Below are 22,366 nucleotides of genomic sequence, written 5' to 3'. Positions count from 1 at the left end.
ATAGGGAAAGAATACAGTCAAACCTCCGTTTATGTAACCTTCTGGTTACATAAACTTTGGGATGCAAGTGCAGCAAACCTGGAAGTATTTTACCAGGTTTCACCGTGCACACATGCGCAGAAGCAGTCCTCAGGTTGCTGAAACCTCGGGATCCGACTGGACCTCCAGAACGGATCCTGTCCACAACCATAGGTACCACTGTATGCTATTGTTCCAGTTACATGTGGTTATATGAGCCAATGCGGTTAGAGCATTGGACTAGGACCCAGGAGACCAGAGTTTTGAATCCCTAATTGGCCACAAAGCTCACTGGGTGAAATTGGGCCAGTTACTCTGTCTCAGTCTAAACCACCTCACAAGGTTATTGTGGACATTAAACAAGGAGGGGGAGAACCCTTGAGCTCCATAGAGGAAAAGGGGATAAATGCAATAAATAAAATTGGTTACCGTACCTTAAGTCCTTATTCACCCTATCACCCACCCACTTATCATCACTGTCATAAGTAGATAGCCATATCCAAAGTCTTTCTGTTTGGCCAGGGCAGCTGTGTGTGTGTGTGTGTGTGTGTGTGTGTGTGTGTGTCTTTTAAAAAACAACAACCAGACAAACAAAAAACACTTGCTCCACCAGTTTCAGGTTGGTGTGGGTGAGGGGCCTAATGGGTCAGGATCCCTGAAGATCCCTGGAGGTTTGTTTTCAGAGGTTCCAAAGTGCGCATTTGCCCAGCCAACCCTGAATACTCCATTTCAGGGCTCAATGCTGGCTACTGCTAGTGAGAAAACTATCAGTGGCTTGCTGCTCCCCATCCACTCTGGACAGCTCACAGCATATATCAGAACACACTAAAACATCAAACATTTAAAACTTCTCTAAACAGAGCTGCCTTCAGATGTATTCTAAAAGTCAGATAGTTGTTTATTTCCTTGACATCTGAAGGGAGGGTGTTCCACAGGGCGGGCAACACTACTGAGAATGTCCTCTGCCGGGTTCCCTCGCTTCTCGCAGTGAGGGAACCAGCAGAAGACCCTCGGAGGGGGACCTCAGTGTCTAGGCTGAATGATGGGAGAGAAGATGCTCTTTCAGGTATACTGGGGCGAGGCAAAGTTTGGGACTCTGCGACAGTAAAATCCATCACTGCTGGCAGTGTTTCTCTCTACCTGCACTCCTAACAACACACACATACCAGATATGAACATAGGATCCTGGAAATGTTGTGCGGTAAAAAAAACCTCAACAACAAAAATCAATATGATCTGAAAAAAATAAAATTCAACATAGCGTTAAGGAGATTGCTCCCAGAGCGCAAGCATCTCTGCTTGCCTGATACAATCATCCCCTTCCCCCTAGGCATTTTCTAGGGGTTGTCTTGATCTCCCAACCTAATCCAGCGGCGGAGGAAGCCGCTTGGGTGACTGAGGCGGCGTGCCTAGGAGCGGGGCTCACCGTGAGGCCTCCAGAGTCTGCCTGCCTCCTCCCACTCAGCTGCCCTACAGCTGGGGGAGAGGCAGTGGGCTGACAGTTTGGGCAGCATGGAGCCTGCACGCGCCCATGGCACCGCGTCTCTCCCAGGCAAGACGTGTGGCTTGGGCACGCTGCAGGCCCCGCGGTGAGTGCCAGCCGGCATTTTGTCACCCCCTCAGTGGTGACACCCGGGGTGGCCCACACCCACTGCACCCCCTTCCTCCACCTCTGACCTAATTTGGGGGCATGCACAGGGGAGAAGAGGGAGGAAAGCCCGGTTGAGCTAACAGAAGTCCTTGCATGGTCTTCTGCTAGCAGGCCCAGTTAGTTGAATGCAGCCCATTATTTTGATCAACATCTCATGTATCCTTAAAAATATATATGAAAATATACTAATGATTGCAGGCTTTTCTTCAAAGTCATAAGGGCTAGAAACATTTTTAAAAAGCATTTCTTATTCCAAGGATTATGTAGAAGATAAAAAAAGTTCTTTGTTAACCATATTATACTTTCAGCAATGCAATCATCAAGCCATGCCTTATTAATATATCTTAAAAGTCAGGGGGTGAACTAATCTCTACCTTCTTCTTGTGAAAAATTTGCATGCTATGCAGTTTGTACTTTTTCAGTTTGAACATTCAGTGCTGGTGATATTTGAAACTGGTAGGCGCTTCATTAAAAGGATTATTTTTAAATGTAAATAAAATTTTGATTAGCATGAGAAAGTGTTGCAGTGACTTTATAGAGGAATGTCTGACATACTTGGCAAGATTGTAACATTTACATTTCAAGGCCAAATTTCGTTTTCCATTACATTGATTGCCATTAACTCCACTCTTAACCAACAGTTAAGCCACATTAACTGAACAGAGGAATTTGGCCTTATTTCTTTACAAATGTCTCTTTAATACTCAACTACATAGCAATGTCGTTCATTTCAGTACTTTCCAAGTAATAGCTGGATATTGGGGGCAATTCCCCGAAAGGTATTAAACAGTGTGATTATTGTGGAGCTGGAGGAAATAAATCTGGAATCAGATAAGAAATTAATGCATATAGAATGGTTTCTCTGTTCTCACATACATTGATCTCCGTCTATAATTCTGTAGGCCTCCTGGTGTGTTAATGGAGCTCTCAGCAGACTTCCCCCATTCATTCCAATATTGAGGGAAGTCTAAGTATGCAACAGTGATGCATGCAGAGAACGTTCCCAAAGACTGGACCCAGTATAGGATCTATTTATCTGGTAAGAGCTCAGTGAATGCATCTGTCAGGGGCTGGACTGAGGAGGAATGGTGGGGACTACCCCCCCCTTCTCCTGAACCTTCCCGAGAACAGAAGGATAGTATAGATTTAGAACAGTGGTTTGCAAAAGGGCATAGTTCAAAGGCTGCAGAGGCGAGAAGCTGGGAAATATTGAAAGAGGAACAGTAGGAAAAAGAAACACCATGATAGACTCAGTGTCCTTGGACAGCATGCCTGACCCCGCCTCTCCCAGGATCAGGTGTGCATTGAGAGTAGTGGAACAGAAAACTCAGAGGCAGAAAGCTCAGATTAGCCAGCACACGGGTGATGTAGAATAGGAAGATGGAGGGGGTGGGACTTTACTCGGAGCAACGCCATTATCATAGGTAGACTGCATTCCTTCATCTCTCTCTGTGCATAGTGAATAAATTACTTGGTAAGACCTGGTTTTTGTTTATCTGCTTCTTGGCTGCCACTGTGGGAGGGACTGGATTCCCTGAAGCCTGACAGCATCAAAGCATGGACACACACAAGGATAAGTCTGATTGTTTTGGTGGTGGATTCCAACAAAACTTTGTACATCTACCTTATTCAGAGTGGTTGTCATGAAGGCGCAGCATGCAAATTAGCCATTCTGTTATCCTTTGAGACACAGCCCTTTTGTTGCCCTTTGTACATAAGCAACAGAGTATTCCCACTTGTTTTCATAGGTTATAGACTTATAATTAAACTGTTGTGCTGAGTGGAAGTTTCATGAGGTTGCTCATTTGACCTCAGTGGAGGTCAAAATTCCATTTTTAATTGCTAAACATTTTGCTACTGCACGCTTCTACTTGGTTTTTAAGGACACTGGTTAAGCCATTCCATGCAACTTTGAGAACTCATTAATTTTGTCTTGTCTTTTAAATCTGTTATCAAAGTTGGTCCAGAGTTTTGGAGAATAATATTCCTTGTATAGCTGATGCAGAGCAACGATTAAGATTATGAGCTGGACAACCCTCAGTTCAAATCTCTCATCTTAGTCATGAATTTGTGAGGTCATGGGAAGTGTGTGCTGTCACAAGTCAGTCTGAAAAGTATGTGCTCTCGTGCTCTGTGCTGTACTTATTTCTAGTCTGCTGCCTGGGTTAGGCCACGGGCAGCACTCTGAAGTAAGGAGCCAAGTAACGAAACAGGTCAACGCTCTGAACTGATAAGTGTAATGAGTCAAGCCAGAAGTCAGAACAAAAGAGCAAGAAAGGACTGGAGGACAAGTCAAGAAGCAAGAATAAGCCCAAGAGCCAGGACTGAAGAGCAAGTCAAAACCAGAGGATAAACCAAGAAGAACAAGCCAGGAGTCAAGACTGAAGAACAACCAACAATACAGGAACATCCCAAAGCTCATGAAAAAATTGTTGCTCAAAGAAGGTTCAGCGAGAGAAGTAAGGTGTTTATAATCCTTCCAGCCTGGAAAGATCTAGTGGTCAGCCTGGGTGGATCAGTATAGAACGTACTTCACTAAGGAGGCTGCAACACTGCATTATGGGAGTCAAATCGACATTTTTTACTTTACGGATGATTGAAATCATATAAAATGATGTGGGAACTGTACATATATAAATGTTTTCAGAAGGAGTCTACCACTAGCAGTCTGACTGAATTCAAGCACTACTTCAACTGCCGTGCCCCAACACCCACCCTTGATTAAGACCATCCTGGTAGAATTTGAAACTCTATTCATATGCAAGAATATTTGTTGCATGTGTATTTCACATATTGATGTGCCTATTGCATTTGGAGGTTTGCATCATTTCGGGTGAAGTTAGGGTTGCCATATGTCAAGGAAAATCTAGACATGTCCTCTTTTGGGGGGTTACCATTCCCATTGGGGAGGATTTTTACATTTTTAAGGAAATGTCTGGTTTGAGGGTTTTATAAAAAAATGTTTTATGGGGGGAGGGGGTTGGAGGGGCACACGCAACCTCCGGAGGGTGCTGTGCCGCAGAACCAGAAGCGCCACGGTGGAGTTGGCAGTGGCTCAGGCTGTCCTCTTCAAATACTGGTTAAATGTAAGGGATATTGCGTGGCAATACCCGTCCCATCCCCAAGATGAAGTAAATAAAGACACCGGACACCAAGTTTAGGTTAATAGGCAAAAATGGCCACAACTTTATTGATTACAGGAAAGAGAGGCATTGGCTTTAGGCATTGGCCCTACCAGACTATCCGGTCTAACTGGGAAGGGTTAATCACCAACCGGAGGAGCCCCCGAGATGTACATCCCTGGGTGCCCCCCAGGGGGTCACCGTTCGGGGGCGCGCTTTAGGCCCTAGCCTCCGTAGGTTTCGGATGAGGCGACGCCCCCTGGAGTCCTTTAACGAACTACCCTTCAATCTTTGGGGGAAGTGATGACGTTCCTCCCCCCCCCATCCTCATTTCCTTAACAATACCCCTGCCAATGCCTAACCGCCAAAACCGGGAGTTGTGACGTTTTGCTACGAGGTAGGCGAAAAAACCAAGTGGCTAAGAATACTGCCAATTGAGCCAAATGGAAAAACTCCTACCCGGCCCCGTGCGGCGACCAGCCGAAGCCCATAGCAAGGTCGAAATGTAAGCCTAAAGCCTAAAGGGCGGGTGGGTGGGAAACCGCTGCTGCTGAGGAACGAAAGGGGTGAGCCAGAGCTGCCCCAACCTTAAGTGAACCTGGGAGGGCCCGCCCCTTGCGGCCGCCGATTGGCTGCCGCTGTGGGCGGTGAATATTGATGAGCTGGGGGAATCCCTGCTTCTCGCGGGCCGACGCTAGCCCCGTGAGATTGTTGAATGGGTTCGTGAGCCCGCAACCCCACCCCCTCTCTAGATTGGGAGTGGCTTTGGCAGAAAAGGTGGCATTGCATGATTTGATGAGTCACAGGAAATATTTTAGCCTTCTTCTTCACAACTTCAGAAATAATGAGAACCACCTTATTTTAGGAGAAGCATGTATGGTAAATTTCCTTATGGATGTCAGAATGATCAGAGCCAAGTTTTGTATTGTTCGAACTGTTAACATTCCGTCAAAATTTCACTTTGAGTTGTTGAATAGAGAAGCACCACCAATAGGTGAGCAGCGCAGACAATTCTTCTGCATGAAGCACAACATCTTCATTCTCGGACAAAATAGGTCATTGTCACCCAGAAAATATAGTCTCCAAAGCAGTTGTACACGTCCAACTGGCTACGTGGGTGGTCCACCCTGTGAACAAATAGTTTCTTCATTCCTACAAACACTTAAGGGACAATGTGTATCCCATTTCCTTGTTGTACCAGTCTTTAGGATAAGAAAACACCAGCATCTTAAAAGCCACAGCTTCTCTTTTAGATTTCTGTTCAGGTTGCACAATATGGCTGTAAGTTCCACAGAGGCTGCAGGTAATGCAACAGTAGCAGAGAGATCCAATAATATATATGCCTTTTCTGATGGGCGTGGGCATAATCGTTAAATGTTCTGGCATTTATTAAGTATGTAAATTGATATCTAATTAACTAGCTGCAGCTACCTAGTTAAATGCCAATTAAATGTATTAACATTTCCACACAATTTTAATGTGTCAATAAGAATTTAACTGTACCTTTATTGCCATTGTAATTTTGAGTTAATTACATGACCAAGATGATTTATCTCTTGGGGGGGATTATTAAGTCTTTCTCTTGGCTCTCTTTAAACAAAGTCCTTTCCCCCCTTCACACTGAATGGAAAATATATCTTATATTTTATCATGCATAAGCCTTGCTAAATGTTGCTGGAAGTGCTTAGTGATGAAATAATTTCAATAGCTAAGAGAATTGTAGCACATATTTGTTGCACATGCAGATAGAGAGAGAGTGTGTTTTATGAATGGGCAAATCTGTCATTTTTGGTTTCTCCCAGTTTTTCGTTCCTTCAAATTATAAGTTCAGTTTGCACTTCCATATTAGTTTGTATTTTTTTTAGTCATTGTCAGCATTAAAATGTGAATTGTGAATATACACATTTTTGCATGCAATTTCCCCAGATATACACATATTTTCAAAGCAATTTTTAAATGTGCAATGTGCATGGAAGCCTCCTCATGGTGAGGAATCAAGATGTAGCAGAGCCTACAGGCAGAGCTGGTCATCCATAGGTCAGAGAGAGAGAGAAATGAGGCTAACTTGCACTTAGTTTCTTTATTAAGGAAAGAAGAAAAAAATGCAAGGACGCTCGTAAAGGCAAGCCCTTTTATGAAGCAGTTGTTCGAACTGTCATGCAGCCCTTCCTATGCTCTCTAGGCCTCTGAATCAGGGCCTCTCCCTTTGTGATCCTCTGCTACTGCAAACCCCAGGAGCCTCCCTCTGTACCTACCTAGCTAGTTGCTTGGCAACATGTAACATTTGTCACATTCTAGGAATAAGTGGAGCAGGAGATCCATGGGAGAACTGCAGGGTCTGGCTCCCCTCTGTCATCGCTGTCGGTGCCTGCATCCAAACAGGAAACCTCATAACCCTGGCTTGTGCTGGGCCACCTGCCTGTTTCCGCCTCTTCACTATCCCTCAAGCTCTCTGCTTCTAGTATCTCCCAGTTCATCCCCACTTCTGAGGTGTGGCCAGTGTCCCACCACCGGGCTCCTAGATCTAAGTCATCTTCTGTGTCTTCCCTTGGGGGGCTTCCACCACTCTTCCTCATCCAGCCAGTCCCTGACACAAGATAATGCAGAGTTCTTGGGAGTCTTAAGAACATAAGAAGAGTTGACTGGATCAGTCCAATGGCTATTTTAGTCCAGCACCCTATTCTCCCAATGGCCTGCTCACCTTCATCTGAGGCCTCTGGGCATGCTCAGGGTGGTAGAATGCATTTCTGTAAGAGTGAAATGACTCCATTCAGCTTTCCACCAAAACAATTACAGGGCCGAATCCTTCCCATCCTCATGTGCCAATATATAGCAATGCAATATCATTTTTGTGAAAACAAACAAACCACAAACTCTGCAGTAGATGCAAACAAGCAGAGTACATGGTATGTGTAGCCTACCTTAGCTAATATTTGTATTTTTGCTTCACATACACTAATTTATACAGCTCAATTGGGCATTGAAGAAGGCAGCATGATTTGTAACTAACTATATTTTTCTGAAGATCTCAATTTTAGCTTCTCTCAACAAATAACGGTAGGCGTTTACCCCCAAATGTGCCTTCCGTTCCCCTGGGTTTAGATTTATTAATGACCATTGGATTCAGAATAAATATGCCAGATGGAAAAATCATTATGTTAGTTCCATTTTCTGAATAACAATTTGGTTTCTCAGCGCTTCAATAATGCATCCTTAATTTTCAACTCGGAGCATCTCTGAAAATACTTGAAATTTGGGGCATCATTTCCTTCTCTCCTCTTATAAATAATGTGTTGCCTGAGTTTATTGAATTTGACATTATAGGTTGAATAATCTCTCTAAAAGCATTTTTGTTTGTATTGGATTTCAGTCTTTGAGGACTACCAAAGAAAGTATTGCAAAAATTAGGAGAAAGGGGAAATTAAACTGAGAAGGCATATGAATAGCTCTCTTCATCTCCATGGCAGCCCAATTTAAGATAGGCACATGGGTGCATGATAACAAATACATTTGAAGGAATAGAAATTGCAACGAGCTTCTGTGCTATAGATATGGCCTGCACCAAATAACACCTCTTTGGGCATGTGTAATATTTGCTGTAGTTAAGTGTGTCTTACTATTATTTGAGAGTGAAAGCCTGTCCTTGTGTTTAGTTATGATACCAATGGCTATATGAAATGTGAGACCGGGCTGGGGATATTAAATGGCGTAGTTTTTCGCTCTGCCCTACATTTGTTGCAAGCAGCACTGTTCCATTTCCGCTGTAGTTTACCCTCCTCTGAAAACGGCATTATTCATCTCACTGTCCGCTGTCGCAAAATTATGTCACCTACATAATTTCTGCAACTGATTATGTAAATTGCACTGCCATTACTTTACCCCACTCCCATTCATTCCAGTGCAAAGGAAACACAATGCTAACGGGCAACAAATGTAATCCATTATGCATTTTTTTGCAGACTGAAAGCAACAGCAGCAGCAAATATTGATGTATTTGCAGGATTGTTTTCTGTTCCAGACTTAGGACAAATAAATGAATATCAGGAATTTTTACTCCTGTTTCTATCAGAGTCCTCCAAAATCCCTGGCCTGGCATTTAGTGCATGGAATCGCATGAGCACTGTTCCAGAGTATTTTTCATTCTATTCGAAAAAAGTTTGATTAATGAAGAAATTACATATCTTTCTACTCACGAGTGTTGAACTAATTGGCTGATGAAGAATTCAACAAAACAGTAGTTGTTATCCGGAAACACTGTTCAGCAGAGTTCAGAGTTGGACATCAGAATCGGACATTTGCTGATTATACAAAGCTTCACAGCTTGCTCTTCACTGGGTAAAGTCTGGCACTGTGATTCATTTAAGGACTTTCAGAGACTTCAGTTTGTTAGTTTTGATGTTTTGAATTAGTCCATAAAGTTTTTCACATTGTACAGTGGTACCTCGGGTTACATACGCTTCAGGTTACATACACTTCAGGTTACAGGCTCCGCTAACCCAGAAATAGTACCTCGGGTTAAGAACTTTGCTTCAGGATGAGAATAGAAATCGTGCAGCGGCGGCACGGCAGCAGCAGGAGACCCCATTAGCTAAAGTGGTGCTTCAGGTTAAGAACAGTTTCAGGTTAAGAATGGACCTCTGGAATGAATTAAGTTCTTAACCCGAAGTACCACTGCAATTGTTTCTGGCCATCGTATTGCTTTTGATATTGCTGACAATGACAAATCTAGCAAGATCATACACCTGACGACCACCATAATCATGAGTGGGACAATCTACAAAAGTATATACTATTTGACACTTACCTGAGTCACCTCCGTAGCTGAAGGCAGTAAGTAATGCTTCTGAATGCCAGTTCCTGGAAGCCACAGGAGGGGAGAGTGTCATTGCACCCAGGTCCTGCCTGCAGGCTTCAAATAGCTGTTGGCAGCTGTGAGAACAGGATACTGACCTAGAGGGGCCTGATCCAGAAGGCTCCTCTTACATTCTTATTCAACAGAAAGTTGGAATTAATATGAAGTAATGGCTAAAGAATAACAGCTCTTTAAGAAATAGGAAAACGAAGGACTCTTATTAGGCTTCTTCCTTTGCTAAAAAAGGGTGATACATCTAAATTTGTGTTATAATAGTAATCTTGGTCTGAGGCGGAAAACAATATGAAAGTAATCAGAAGCTGAACGACAGGTTGGGGAGATGAAATAGTTCAGCAAAGACAAAAGAGATGGGTGTGTATAATTATTTCAAGCTATGTAGCAACAGCAACAGCAAATCATGTAAATTGATAATAAAAAAAACTTAGGTGATTAAATTTAATTTTGTACTTAGGGTACTCCCAAGAGGACGGTCTGCTTGTCATCATATAAAATTTACAGCAATAAGGCAGTGTAAACATTGGGAGTCATTACCCTGAGTGTGGCAGATATTTAAGGCTGAAAATGTTAAACCTAAGAAAGGTTATCTTGCAAAGTCTGTATGTACAAAACTGCATTTTTTATGGGAAGGTGCTTGCAAAAATGCCTAGATTAGGAAAATAAGGTGAAATTAGGTCACTAGTACATAGGGATGGGGACGGAATTCAGCTCTATTTGCATTTAATGGTGAGCTTACCTAATGCACTCTTTTGGAAACACTTTGGAAGCTTTGAGGCGCCAGAGGGCAGAACCCTATCAGAATCTGCTTGGGCCAAATCTAGCATGTGGGAGGGGCTAGATACCTGTCAAGCATATGATATCACCCCCCCCTCAAAGTTGGCATCCAGCCACTTTTAAATCTCACTGATTTCATTGGAAGAGATAGCCATGTCCTCTATCTTTCTTCCAGTGAAATCAAGCAGACTTAAGCCTACTCAATTTTTATAAATAATAACAATTTTGATAAATTGGTATCTGAAGAAGTGTGCATGCACATGCAAGCTTATACCAAGAATAAACTTAGTTGGTCTCTAAGGTGCTACTTGATTTATTTATTTTTAAAATATTTTTGATAAATAACACGGGTGGTGCTGTGGTCTAAACCACTGAGCCTCTTGGGCTTGCCAATCATAAGGTCAGCAGTTTGAATCCCCGCAACGGGATGAGCTCCTGTCACTCTGCCCCAGCTCCTGCCAACCTAGCAGTTCGAAAGCATACCAGTGCAAGTAGATAAATAGGTACCGCTCTGGCAGGAAGGTAAACGGTGTTTCCGTGCGCTGCTCTGGTTCGCCAGAAGCGGCTTAGTCATGCTGGCCACATGACCTGGAAAGCTGTCTGTGGACAAACACTGGCTCCCTTGGCCTGAAAGCGAGATGAGTGCCGCAACCCCATAGTTACCTTTGACTGGACTTAACCATCCAAGGGCCCTTTACCTTTTTACCTTAAATTATTTACCATGGTTTGAAAACACAGCAGTAGGGGAAACCTGCTAATAAACTCCATGAAGTATGCATTTCTTCATTCTATCTCTGAATTATGTTATGAGACTCTCTCTATTTTTAACAAGCTTCTACTATACTTGCTGGCACACATGGACCATACTCTGTGACACACTCATTTAATTGTCCTTGTCTTTCCCTTGTGCTAATATACTCTAATTCCACAGTGCACTGCTGCCCTTAATGGATTAGTCACACACATCCTCTTTTAAAACAAACTATTAATACATTAGGCACGGAAACAATGGCAAGTTGCAACCAAACAACTCCTCCATGCAGTGTACTGGGAAGGATACAGAATGTCACTTCCAGTCACACAAAAGAACACCACTTGACACAATATGAAGGTTTTACCTATAAATGACACCAGGGACTCCATGCTCCTTTTTATTATTAGATTTTTATTGTTGTTATTTATTAAATTTGTATGCCACCCTTCATCTGCAAATCTATTAAATATGTGGATTTTTTGAATAAAAGTTATCACTCTAATATGCAGTGTTCAAGATCATGTATACTTTGAAATTATTGGGCTTTAATGCCTATTCTCAATCAGAATTAGAATTAGAATTTTACCTCCACATTGAAATCTCTTGTAGTGCAGAATTTTTTTATATATATAGCACTCTCCCTTTTGTGAAATGATTGCTAAGAATATGTACTCTAAACACCCCAACATTCTCCCACCCTCCCTCTCCCTTGTCCAAACTAAACTTCCACCAAAGAACTAATATCTCTAACATCTATTGATGGCCACCTTAAACAAGGGTGCCATGTTGTAAACACACTGGTTACAAACAAGTAGAAAACAATTCCAGAGAATGACATCAAACTCACCCCTTCTGCCCCTTTTGGAGCATGGAAAATCATATGTTTAGCATGACTGAGGTCCTCCTCCAAGGGTCTGCTAGTGGTTCCCTCACAGAGAAGGGAACTTACAGGGAACCAGGCAGAGGGCCTTCTCAGCAGTGGCCCAGAATATTTTGTTGTACCATTTGGTTAATGGCCAGTTTATGACCAGTTTGAGCGGGTAGCCCCATTTGTGCTGTATGACTGGTTTCTGAGGCCCAGAGGTATATAGGTGGAAATCGTGTCCGCTGTGGAGGGTGTCAAGTCAGAGATCTTGAAAAAATGCTGACTGAGGATTCTCCATACAGCGGTACCTCAGGTTAAGATCTTAACCTGAAACTGTTGTTAACCTGAGGTACACTTTTGCTAATGGGGCCTCCTGCTGCTGCTGTGCCACCCGCGCATGATTTCCATTCTCATCTAGAGGTAAAGTTCTTAACCCAAGGCGCATGATTTCCACTCTCATCTAGAGGTAAAGATCTCAACCCAAGGTACTACTTCCGGGTTAGTGGAGTTTGTAAGCTGAAGTGTTTGTAACCCGAGGTGTTTGTACCCCGAGATACCATTGTATTCAATATCTTTCAGTGCTCAGGGATCCTTCATGCACATATGTTCAGATCATGATGATGGTTCTGCATGTCTTCAAGATGCAGTTTAAATTTAGCTTGGGAATGCTTTAGCATTTTTACAGAGGTTTTTTCTTTTAAGATGAGGTCCACAGCTTCATTAGCTGCCGCTGTGATTTCTGCCATCCTTTGGGAAGTTTAGAGATGTCATGTCTCCATCATAGGCAAATTTGAGCAACAAGTCCTCTTACGGCATTGGTGTCACCCTGCTTCTCTGACTCTTGCCTATCCCTTCTTGGGGGTGGGGGGTTAGCGGCTCTATTGGGCTCACATGAGCCCAATCTAGCCACAGAATGAGAATCCAAAGCAAATCCCAAGCATCTAAACTTCATTTTTTAAGTCTTGTGTATGCTGTGAGACATGTCCCATTGGATGCAGCTGAAAAGGAGACTGGGTGTATCTTCTTTGGCCAAGCATTTTGCTAAAAATCTTCAGGTAGGAAGGAAAAATGAGTCAAGGCACCACCTTAATTCAAAAATGTTACCATTCACAAGTTGATTGCTTTCATTAACATCTGTAGTGGGGAAAGAAACCATTGTCCCTGTGTAGACTGAAGTGTCTCATGTAACTTTCTTGACAAATGGCAGTCAATTAGTTTCATGCTGGAGGCTCCCTTGAACTAAGCCAGAATTGAGCCAAGTTGAACCGTGCAATAAGTGAAACAACCACATGAACAGTTCTCTCCAAGTCAAGCAATCCCAGTTGCACATGCTCAAAACACACTTTATAACAAGATCAGCTTTGGTCCTAATTAACCTGAGTTATTTCTCAGCTTGTGGTGGGCTAATGAGTGGGTTTCATTTTAAGGAAAACAACAACCTGCCAAAAATCTTTAGACTATTCCTTCCCCTTGCCTCATTTATCAGCTGTAAAAGAATCAGGAAGATAGCTATTAGTAAACAAAGCCTTGCCTGTGCAGCAAGCAAGTTCTTTTTAGCAAACACCAGATTGCACCTGTAAATTACTTTGAATAATAGTTAACACCTCCCAAGAACATTGCAAACATTTACTAATTAATAAAAGTCTCCAACAGAAACAAAGCCTGAGAGGCAAGCAGATGTTTAGCATCCCTAGTTTCCAAATGATATAGAAAATGAAAGCACACCTTCTGTTATCAGGATGCCTTCGCAACCGCTTTGGTTTTTCTCACCTTGTTCATTTGGTTTCCTCCCATTCCACACCTATGTATATACAGTAGTTAGAACTGGACATGGAACAACTGATTGGTTCAAAATTGGGAAAGGAGTACGACAAGGCTGTATATTGTCTCCCTGCTTATTTAACTTATATGCAGAATTCATCATGTGAAAGGTTGAACTGGATGAATCCCAAACCAGAATTAAGATTGCCGGAAGAAATATCAACAACTTCAGATATGCAGATGACACAACCTTGATGGCAGAAAGTGAGGAGGAATTAAAGAACCTTTTTAATGAGGGTGAAAGAGGAGAGCGCAAAATATGGTCTGAAGCTCAACATCAAAAAAACGAAGACCATGCCCACTGGTCCTATCTCCTCCTGGCAAATAGAAGGGGAAGAAATGGAGGCAGTGAGAGGTTTTACTTTCTTGGGTTCCATGATCACTGCAGATGGTGACAGCAGTCACGATATTAAAAGACGCCTGCTTCTTGGGAGAAAAGCAATGACAAACCTAGACAGCATCTTAAAAAGCAGAGACATCACCTTGCCAACAAACGTCCGTATAGTTAAAACTATGGTTTTCCCAGTAGTGATGTATGGAAGTGAGAGCTGGACCATAAAGAAGGCTGATCGCCGAAGAATTGATGCTTTTGAATTATGGTGCTGGAGGAGACTCTTGAGAGTCCCATGGACTGCAAGAAGATCAAACGTATCCATTCTGAAGGAAATCAGCCCTGAGTGCTCACTGGAAGGACAGATCCTGAAGCTGAGGCTCCAATACTTTGGCCACCTCATGAGAAGAGAAGACTCCCTGGAAATGACCCTGATGTTGGTAAAGATTGAGGGCACAAGGAGAAGGGGACGACAGAGGACGAGATGGTTGGACAGTGTTCTCAAAGCTTCTAACATGAGTTTGACCAAACTGCGGGAGGCAGTGGAAGACAGGAGTGTCTGGCGTGCTCTGGCCCATGTGGGTCATGAAGAGTCGGACACGACTAAACGACTAAACAACAACAAAACACAGCAGTAGATGTTGTGCATTGCAGGCAAAGGTCCAGGGCCGGCCCCTCGCATTTTCAGGTAGGTCTGAGGTAGTCAGTGTAGACAATGCTGAGCTAGATGGACCTGGCATTCAAAATGGAGCTGGAGTTGGGGCCCCTTAACCTGGTTTCCTGAGAGGCACTGGTGAGTGGTTAGAAAGGTGCCATTTTGATTCCCCCCACAATGCCATTATGTTGGGGTGTGGGAATGTCAAAATGCTGACTGGCACATAGATGCTAGACTCAGTAGCACTGTTGCTGACTACTGCAGTGCTGCTGCCAGCAAGCCCAGTAGGTGAGGGTCCCACACCAGTGGCAGTTAGTGACCCATGGACGGCACTTTATTTTCTTTTCTTTTTAATAATTTTTATTAACCGGCCAATCAAATCAAATTAAATCACATCACATAAATTCCGAATTACAAAGCCGAATTTTTTGTTGGGGGGACCCATATTTCAAGATCCGAAGGGGGATTCTGATCATCTTCTTGCTACTGCATTAATGTCCAAATCAGACCAAATCAGTCCAAACAGAGTTCATAATTCTATCCAGTCTTATCTTGCTGTTTCCACATCACATCTTGTTCATATATTTTCTCTTTTTTCTTTATGATCTCTTCTGATAGTCTCAAGCTGATAAACACCAATATTAATCCTGTGTGAATTTTTCCGTTCTTCCAATCCTCAAATAGAGATGGTTTCCATATATCATCGCCTTCATAGATAACATCGCTTTTTCCATCATTTATCTCACAAAACTGTCGCTCTTAAGTCCCTCTGAGGAGTTTCACCCACCATATAAAAGCAGCTCTATTTCTCTCTTTCTCCTCCTAGACTCAAAACCTCCGACAGAACTTCCCAAAATGGCGACGGCGTTTTTAACTGCACCATTCCAAAGCTCTTATACATTCCACGCTCTTCTTAAAACATGCTTCTTAAAACATGGTTTGAAAGTTTATCTCCACACAGCCTTAAATCCACAGCTTAAGTCCTTAAAATGACATTTCTGACTCGTGAGGGGAGGGGATTCTTGTTTAATCACATAAGAAAAGAAAGGAAAGTTTCCCCCCCCTCCCCCATCAGTCATTTGCCATACCGTATCTTGGCGTATCTTCTCATGATTTATTCTTGTCTTGTTTTATCAGAGATCTCTTCTGTTTGCAGTCTTTACTCCCCCTCCTTCCTTGAAATATGTGCATTCCTTCATCCAAATTGTTTCTTTTGAAGTTCTTGCAGCTAGTGGCGCAGATCAGGGACGGCGTTCAGGAGTGCCGGAATCCCACAGGAGGGCTTTGTGCCTAGTGCCCCCATCCCCACAAATTCGGGGGTGGTATAGGGCACAGCAGGCAAGGGCAGTCCCCCCCACCATCCTGGGGGGGGGGTAAGGAGGCTAATTACCCCCATCATAGCCTCCAAATTACCTCGTGTGGGTCGGAGAGATGTTATTGTCAGCCATCTTCCGATGCGCCCCCTAGTGGCCCCGAACAGCATTTTCTTTGGGCATCCATGAATTTGGAGGCAGTGCTGGACCTTAGTCACTGGCATTCATGCTTCTCATAAAATGCTTGACATCTAGACAACAGTCCCTTTGTCCAAGGCAGTGGTGGGGGAACCAGCTTTGAGTAATATACCAGTGAAGCAGAGAGGAGGGAAATGAAGTGCTGAAATCTACTGAGCAGCCACTCTAGTGCATCAATGTGCTGGCCCAATTTTTTTTGTTTAGCCCACAGTTTTTACATGAATCACAGCACCTGTCAGCATGGTCAGACATCATTGCCTCACATGGTTGAACTAAGCCATTGTCAAAATAAGAAAGCTAATAATATTATATGGCTTCTCGCTGCATTCAGGCTTGGTTTGTCCCTGCCTGGAATCTTTCTACATGAAGTTGGTTAATTCACAAGGTAGAGACTGGCTGGTCTCTTGCTTGAAGTATAATGTGAATTTCTTTCCCATGGAACCATCTTGCAATTCCAGCATTTCCTGCTTGGTGCAGAACTTGCTTCAAGCTTTATTTCCCAACTTAGTTCTCATTCATTCATAAGAGATCCATGAGTGTAAACTTGACCCATTGCTTTGCATGGATTATCCATAGCAAACAATTGTAATGAGCGGAATTGAACGTGGCTCTGTATTTATTAAAGAAATTACAAGCTGTCGCTTTTTTCAAGTACCTTGTGTGTACTCAAAATTAATACGTTGATGTTAACACAGATTTTCAGTATCAAGGACTGCTTCTCATAATTGCCCTTTTCCAAATATATAATTTCATGGCTTTGCATGATGACTTTAGAATCACCAGCATTATGCATGTTCAACAATGTTTTCTTTATCTTAGAAATACCTTCTGAAGTTTCAGCCTGCTCTTAAGATTGTATTGCTTCCAAAGACAATAGAATATATTCCAATGACATTGTACTACAATGAAGGGTAGGCTGAAAATATTCTAAACAAATAAATAAGCAAATCCATTCTGTCCTGTTTCCGCATTTGTAAAATGCATTTTTATTTTTATTTTATTTTTAACATTCATGGAAAACTTCACGTCCAATTGTGTATTTGAATACATATTTCATTTGGGTGTATGCTTTTTAAAATGAATTTCATCCGTTCATCCATCCAACCCCAAAATTCAAATTTTAGGCTATTTAAGATGAGCTTTCTCTCACCTTAAAATCTGAAAGGAGATGTTGACTTGCACTGCTCAACTAGGTATTATATTAGCTGTCTAGTCAGCTTAGGTCCATTTTATTCACTTGTAAAAGGTAAAAAACATAAAGGACCCCTGGATGGTTAAGCGAATTCGAACCACTGACCTTCTGATCGGCAAGCCTGAGGGGTTCAGTGGTTTAGACCACAGCGCCACCTGTGTCCCTTATCCACTTGGAAGGCAAGGATTATGGAAATCATGGGATTAAGCCCAGATGACAGTTGTTAGGATATTTCCGTTCCACCTTAAAAGGGAGCAGGCTTTGTGAGTCACAGAGTCTGCGCATTTCCTGTTCACAGGATGTTTATGTTTCCTATTGCTTTCGTTTTCTCTCTGTGTCTGGAGACAATGATGCAGGCAGTCATGTTTTTCTTTGTTCTGATCAACGCTGAATAAAACTTGTAAATAATGCTCTCCTGCGTGCAACTTCTTCTGTGAACTATCTGCTAATAGAATGTGCATGAGCTCTGGAATGTGGCAAGCTATTTCTAGAAAACTCGTGTCGCTAATTGTGGTTCGAGGACCCAACCCCCGCGAAGTGAAATGAAGACACAGGGACACGTGGTATAAGGTTAATGGGCTGGAAAAGGCCACAACTTTATTGATTACAGCAATGAAAAGGTATTGGCTTAGGCATTGGATCGCGAAACAAGTGGGTTTATTCACCAGGGGGTCAACACCTGTTGATGCTAATCCAACTATAGGCTCACCCCTGATGTCACCGAGGGTCGTGCCATGGCCTCCCGCCAAGCAGGCTTCAGACGGAATACACGACCGCTAGATTCCTTTAACGGAATACCCCTAGAAATTGAAGGCATAGGCGATGGCCACACCTAGCACTTCGACACACCACAACACATTATTCCAATGCCTAACCTACCCACCAATACCACCAAAAAGTTGTGACGATTGCTACGAGGTAGGCGAAAAAACCAAAAAGCCTAATGCCAAATGGAAAAACTCCTACCAGGCCCCCCGGTCAACCAGGGCGACCAACCTAAGGTCCATAGCAAGGCCGAAAAACCTGAGCCCTAACTAAAGGGAGTGGAGGGTGGGTGACTCGCGAGGGGCGAAGGAAGGAAGAATGAGGCCGGGGAGAGGCTGGCACTGCAGCATAAAGGCTGCTAAACACGCCCCCTCCGAGGCACCTGGTTGGGCGGCCACCGGGGGGCGTGAGTGCCAGCCAGGTGGGCTGGAGGCAGGGGGCAACGCCCCCTGCTAGGAGCGGTGTTCGGGTTCCCGTCCACAACCACTCCCCTCTCTTTCAGGGAGGAGAGTCTTTGTGGTTCGAGGACCCGACCCCCACGAAGTGAAATGAAGACACAGGGACACGTGGTATAAGGTTAATGGGCTGGAAAAGGCCACAACTTTATTGATTACAGCAATGAAAAGGTATTGGCTTAGGCATTGGATCGCGAAACAAGTGGGTTTATTCACCAGGGGGTCAACACCTGTTGATGCTAATCCAACTATAGGCTCACCCCTGATGTCACCGAGGGTCGTGCCATGGCCTCCCGCCAAGCAGGCTTCGGACGGAATACATGACCGCCAGATTCCTTTAACGGAATACCCCTAGAAATTGAAGGCATAGGCGATGGCCACACCTAGCACTTCGACACACCACAACACATTATTCCAATGCCTAACCGCCACCCGAGCTAAAGGCTCGCCGCCAATACCTTCAAAGCTGCAACCAATCCCAGATGCTTTTGCTGACACTAGCTAACCAAATGTCTTTCCCCAGATCTGATAAGTGGACGCCGTCATTCCGGTATAAAGCTTGGTCGCCGATCCGGATACGGTCATGATAAATGACTCGGCCATACATAGAGCGCACCCAACGGGCTACTGCCCGAATTACGAGTTTCCTGGTTCTTTCAATGGCCATACAGCTTTGCGCACCGCGCCAAACAGTTCGTTTCAAGAAGGAGGACCTTTGCGCACCGCGCCAAACAGTTCGTTTCAAGAAGGAGGACCAGAACACCGTTGTTCTGGGACACAAGGCTGCAAATGCATTCAAGTCTCTTTATATGCTCCACAACAAGTCCACACTCCTTCTCTTAGCGAGGTCATTCTCTCCCAATTGAATTACAAGGATGTCAGGAGTGCCGAACTTGGCTACATTCTCACACAGCAATGGCATAAGCTGCTCCCAACGCATGCCTCTTCTCGAAAACCAGGAAACTCGAACACCATGTGGAGGGCCAAGATTGTGTGCAAGGCCGCAGCTCACCACTCGTGCGTGGGCCCAATGAACTATACTGTGGCCGTAAAACCACACGCTTCTCCTGAGCATAGCTGGGGGTAAAAAGACAGAAAGAAAAGGCAGATAAGTAGGGTAAAGCTGCAGGTCGCATATTAGACTTATAAGCATTGGATTTCCACCGGCCCATTTCTTTGATCCTGTCCGCCAATAGCCCCAGGTGCGCGGCCGTGGTTGCGGCGCCAATACTAAATGAGTGCGCAGCATACTCCTGGGAGGATAGACCACAAGCCTCAATAGCCTTGCGAAGTACTCTGGTGAATTGGTGCCTCAACAAGGGGGACCCATCTTCATGGACCAGAAACGGACCCGGGCCTAGCAGTCTGAGGTAGAGGAACCGCCTAGTGTCCTTTACCGGGCGTGGGCCCTGCTGAGCCGACGCCATGAGCTTAACTAGGACACCATCACCAGCCTGATCAGTCTTGGACTGACGTATACGCACTGTCATAGTAGTTTCGGACAACTGCACGTCCACGCACAGGAAGCCATGTGTTGAACCACGTGCACTAACTTCAAACACCACCTCACCAACTCTAAGCATGCCAAAAAAGGCGATAGCGTATGCTGCGGAAAAGAGACGTGCCTCAAACCTGGACGAGCAAATTGACCTGAGTTTTATGCGTATCTGAGATAACAACACGTAAGAAATCGGCTTACGGCCCTCGGAGGTTGTAACCTGCCCCAACCCTCAATGGCTCTCCGGATCAAGAAGTCGCTACACGGGTCATGAGCAAATGTAGCTTTTGAAAAGAAGCTGATGGCAGCTACGTGCATCTTTAAGGTTTTAGGAGCACATCCCAGATCATCGAGATGGGAAAGGTACTGCAAGACATCATCAGTGGTAGGAGGCGAAGGAAGGAAGAATGAGGCCGGGGAGAGGCTGGCACTGAAGCATAAAGGCTGCTAAACACGCCCCCTCCGAGGCACCTGGTTGGGCGGCCACCGGGGGGGGCGTGAGTGCCAGCCAGGTGGGCTGGAGGCAGGGGGCAATGCCCCCTGCTAGGAGCGGTGTTCGGGTTCCCGTCCACAACCACTCCCCTCTCTTTCAGGGAGGAGAGTCTTTGCTGATACTGTATCTACAGGAGATCGATGGATCGTCTGGTAGCCGGCTTGGGGCCATGATGGACTTTGTCTCCCTGGCAGTATCCCAACAACAGTGACCTGTGGAGTAGGAAGCTAGGAAGCTGTTCTATACTGAGTCAGACTCATTGGTCCCTCTAGCTGAGTATTGTCTAAACTGACTGGCAGTGGGTCTTCTGGGTTTCAGACAGGGTTTTCTTCCAGCCGTACCTGGAGATGCCAAGGATTTAAGCTGGGACCTTCTGAATGCCAAGCAGATGTTCTGCCCCTGAGATGCAGCCCTTCCCATGTAGAGGGAGGAGTGTATTCTTAAACACAACATTGAAGTGGCTTCAGCAACAAAACAAAATAAAGGTCAAGGGAGTGACAGTGCATCTCCCCATAGTGTCTCCCATGTATATCATAGTTACATAATGTCATCATGCTAATCATGTGGTCACTGACTGTCTGGGAGCATGACGTGAAGGAGGAACCATCAGATGATTCCTCAGGAAAAGTTCATATCCCCCTCTTATATCTAGTAAAAGACACAACCACGGCAACTAGATTCTTTCTTCATTTGATTTGCAATTAAAATATACTATATTAATTTTATTTTGTAGGTCCATCATTGTGACTCACCCATGGGTGTACAAAAGTCATTCTTTCAATAGGGAAGATCATTGTTTCTCTCGTGATCTCTTCCTGGAGAACATCACTTTCTTAACACTATCAATATCTCTAGCAACGAAGGTGGCTGGCAAAACTGGCTTGTCAGTTCCAAAATCATGTCTTTTAATAACACTAATCACAAGAAAGCAGAGCTTGGAATATTCAGAACATTTTATTTATTTATTGCTCAGGGCTTTGTGTATAGGGTCACTTATTAAAGTTCTCTGGAATAAACCCAAGGATCAATGAGGACTGGAGTAAAACTCACAGCTGTGAGTCATACAAGAAGATGTGAGTCATATCATATATCGGGTGGATGAGGCCCCACCTGACTAGAGCACGAGGAAGCATCCTGATCTAGGTACAGACCCATGAATGCATTGTTTGGTGATCATCTTAACAATACACGGCATCTTTCAGTTTCTGCATCTGCCTTCCTGTGAACTGCTCTGCAAGGTCTGACAAGAGTCGTATGCCTCCAGCAGAGCAAGCCGTGAAGCAGTGGAAATTCCCCGAGAGATAGCGTAGTTGCTACTTCACTTTCCCCAATTCAAGACATAGGCTCTGTGCCATTAGTGACTTCATGATGCACAGAAATGTATTTCATGCAGAATTTCCTGTCCAGGAAACACAGTGCAGAAAGTTGCACCTGTTTAATTTCTGTCGTGCAAGCGTTAAAGACAAATTGATTCTGTCAAAGAAAAACCAGAAAGTCAATGCTATGTGTGCAGCGTAGAGCTAGCGAGGGAGGAAGAAAAGCTCTGATTAAAACTTGGCAGCTGCGACAGGTAGCTCAGGGTGTAGCAAGC

General features: G+C 44.1%; 2 long non-coding RNA genes across 4 annotated transcripts in view; both read right to left on the bottom strand.

The window, feature by feature from the left end:
- Nucleotides 1–22,366, bottom strand: part of LOC309538747 — a 96,804-nt gene that overhangs the window by 63,577 nt on the left and 10,861 nt on the right. The window lies entirely within an intron of this gene.
- LOC309539958 lies at nucleotides 18,902–19,814 on the bottom strand. Its single transcript, XR_014223030.1, has 2 exons — nucleotides 19,540–19,814; nucleotides 18,902–19,497 (listed from the first exon to the last, which is right to left on the bottom strand). It is a non-coding gene; the product is annotated as an uncharacterized lncRNA (long non-coding RNA).

The sequence above is a fragment of the Podarcis vaucheri genome (genome assembly GCF_965113315.1).
Source record: "Podarcis vaucheri genome assembly, chromosome: 1".
NCBI lineage: Eukaryota > Metazoa > Chordata > Lepidosauria > Squamata > Lacertidae > Podarcis > Podarcis vaucheri.
The sequence above is the reverse complement of the archived record's forward strand: the minus strand, read 5'-3'. Positions and strand labels throughout refer to the sequence as shown.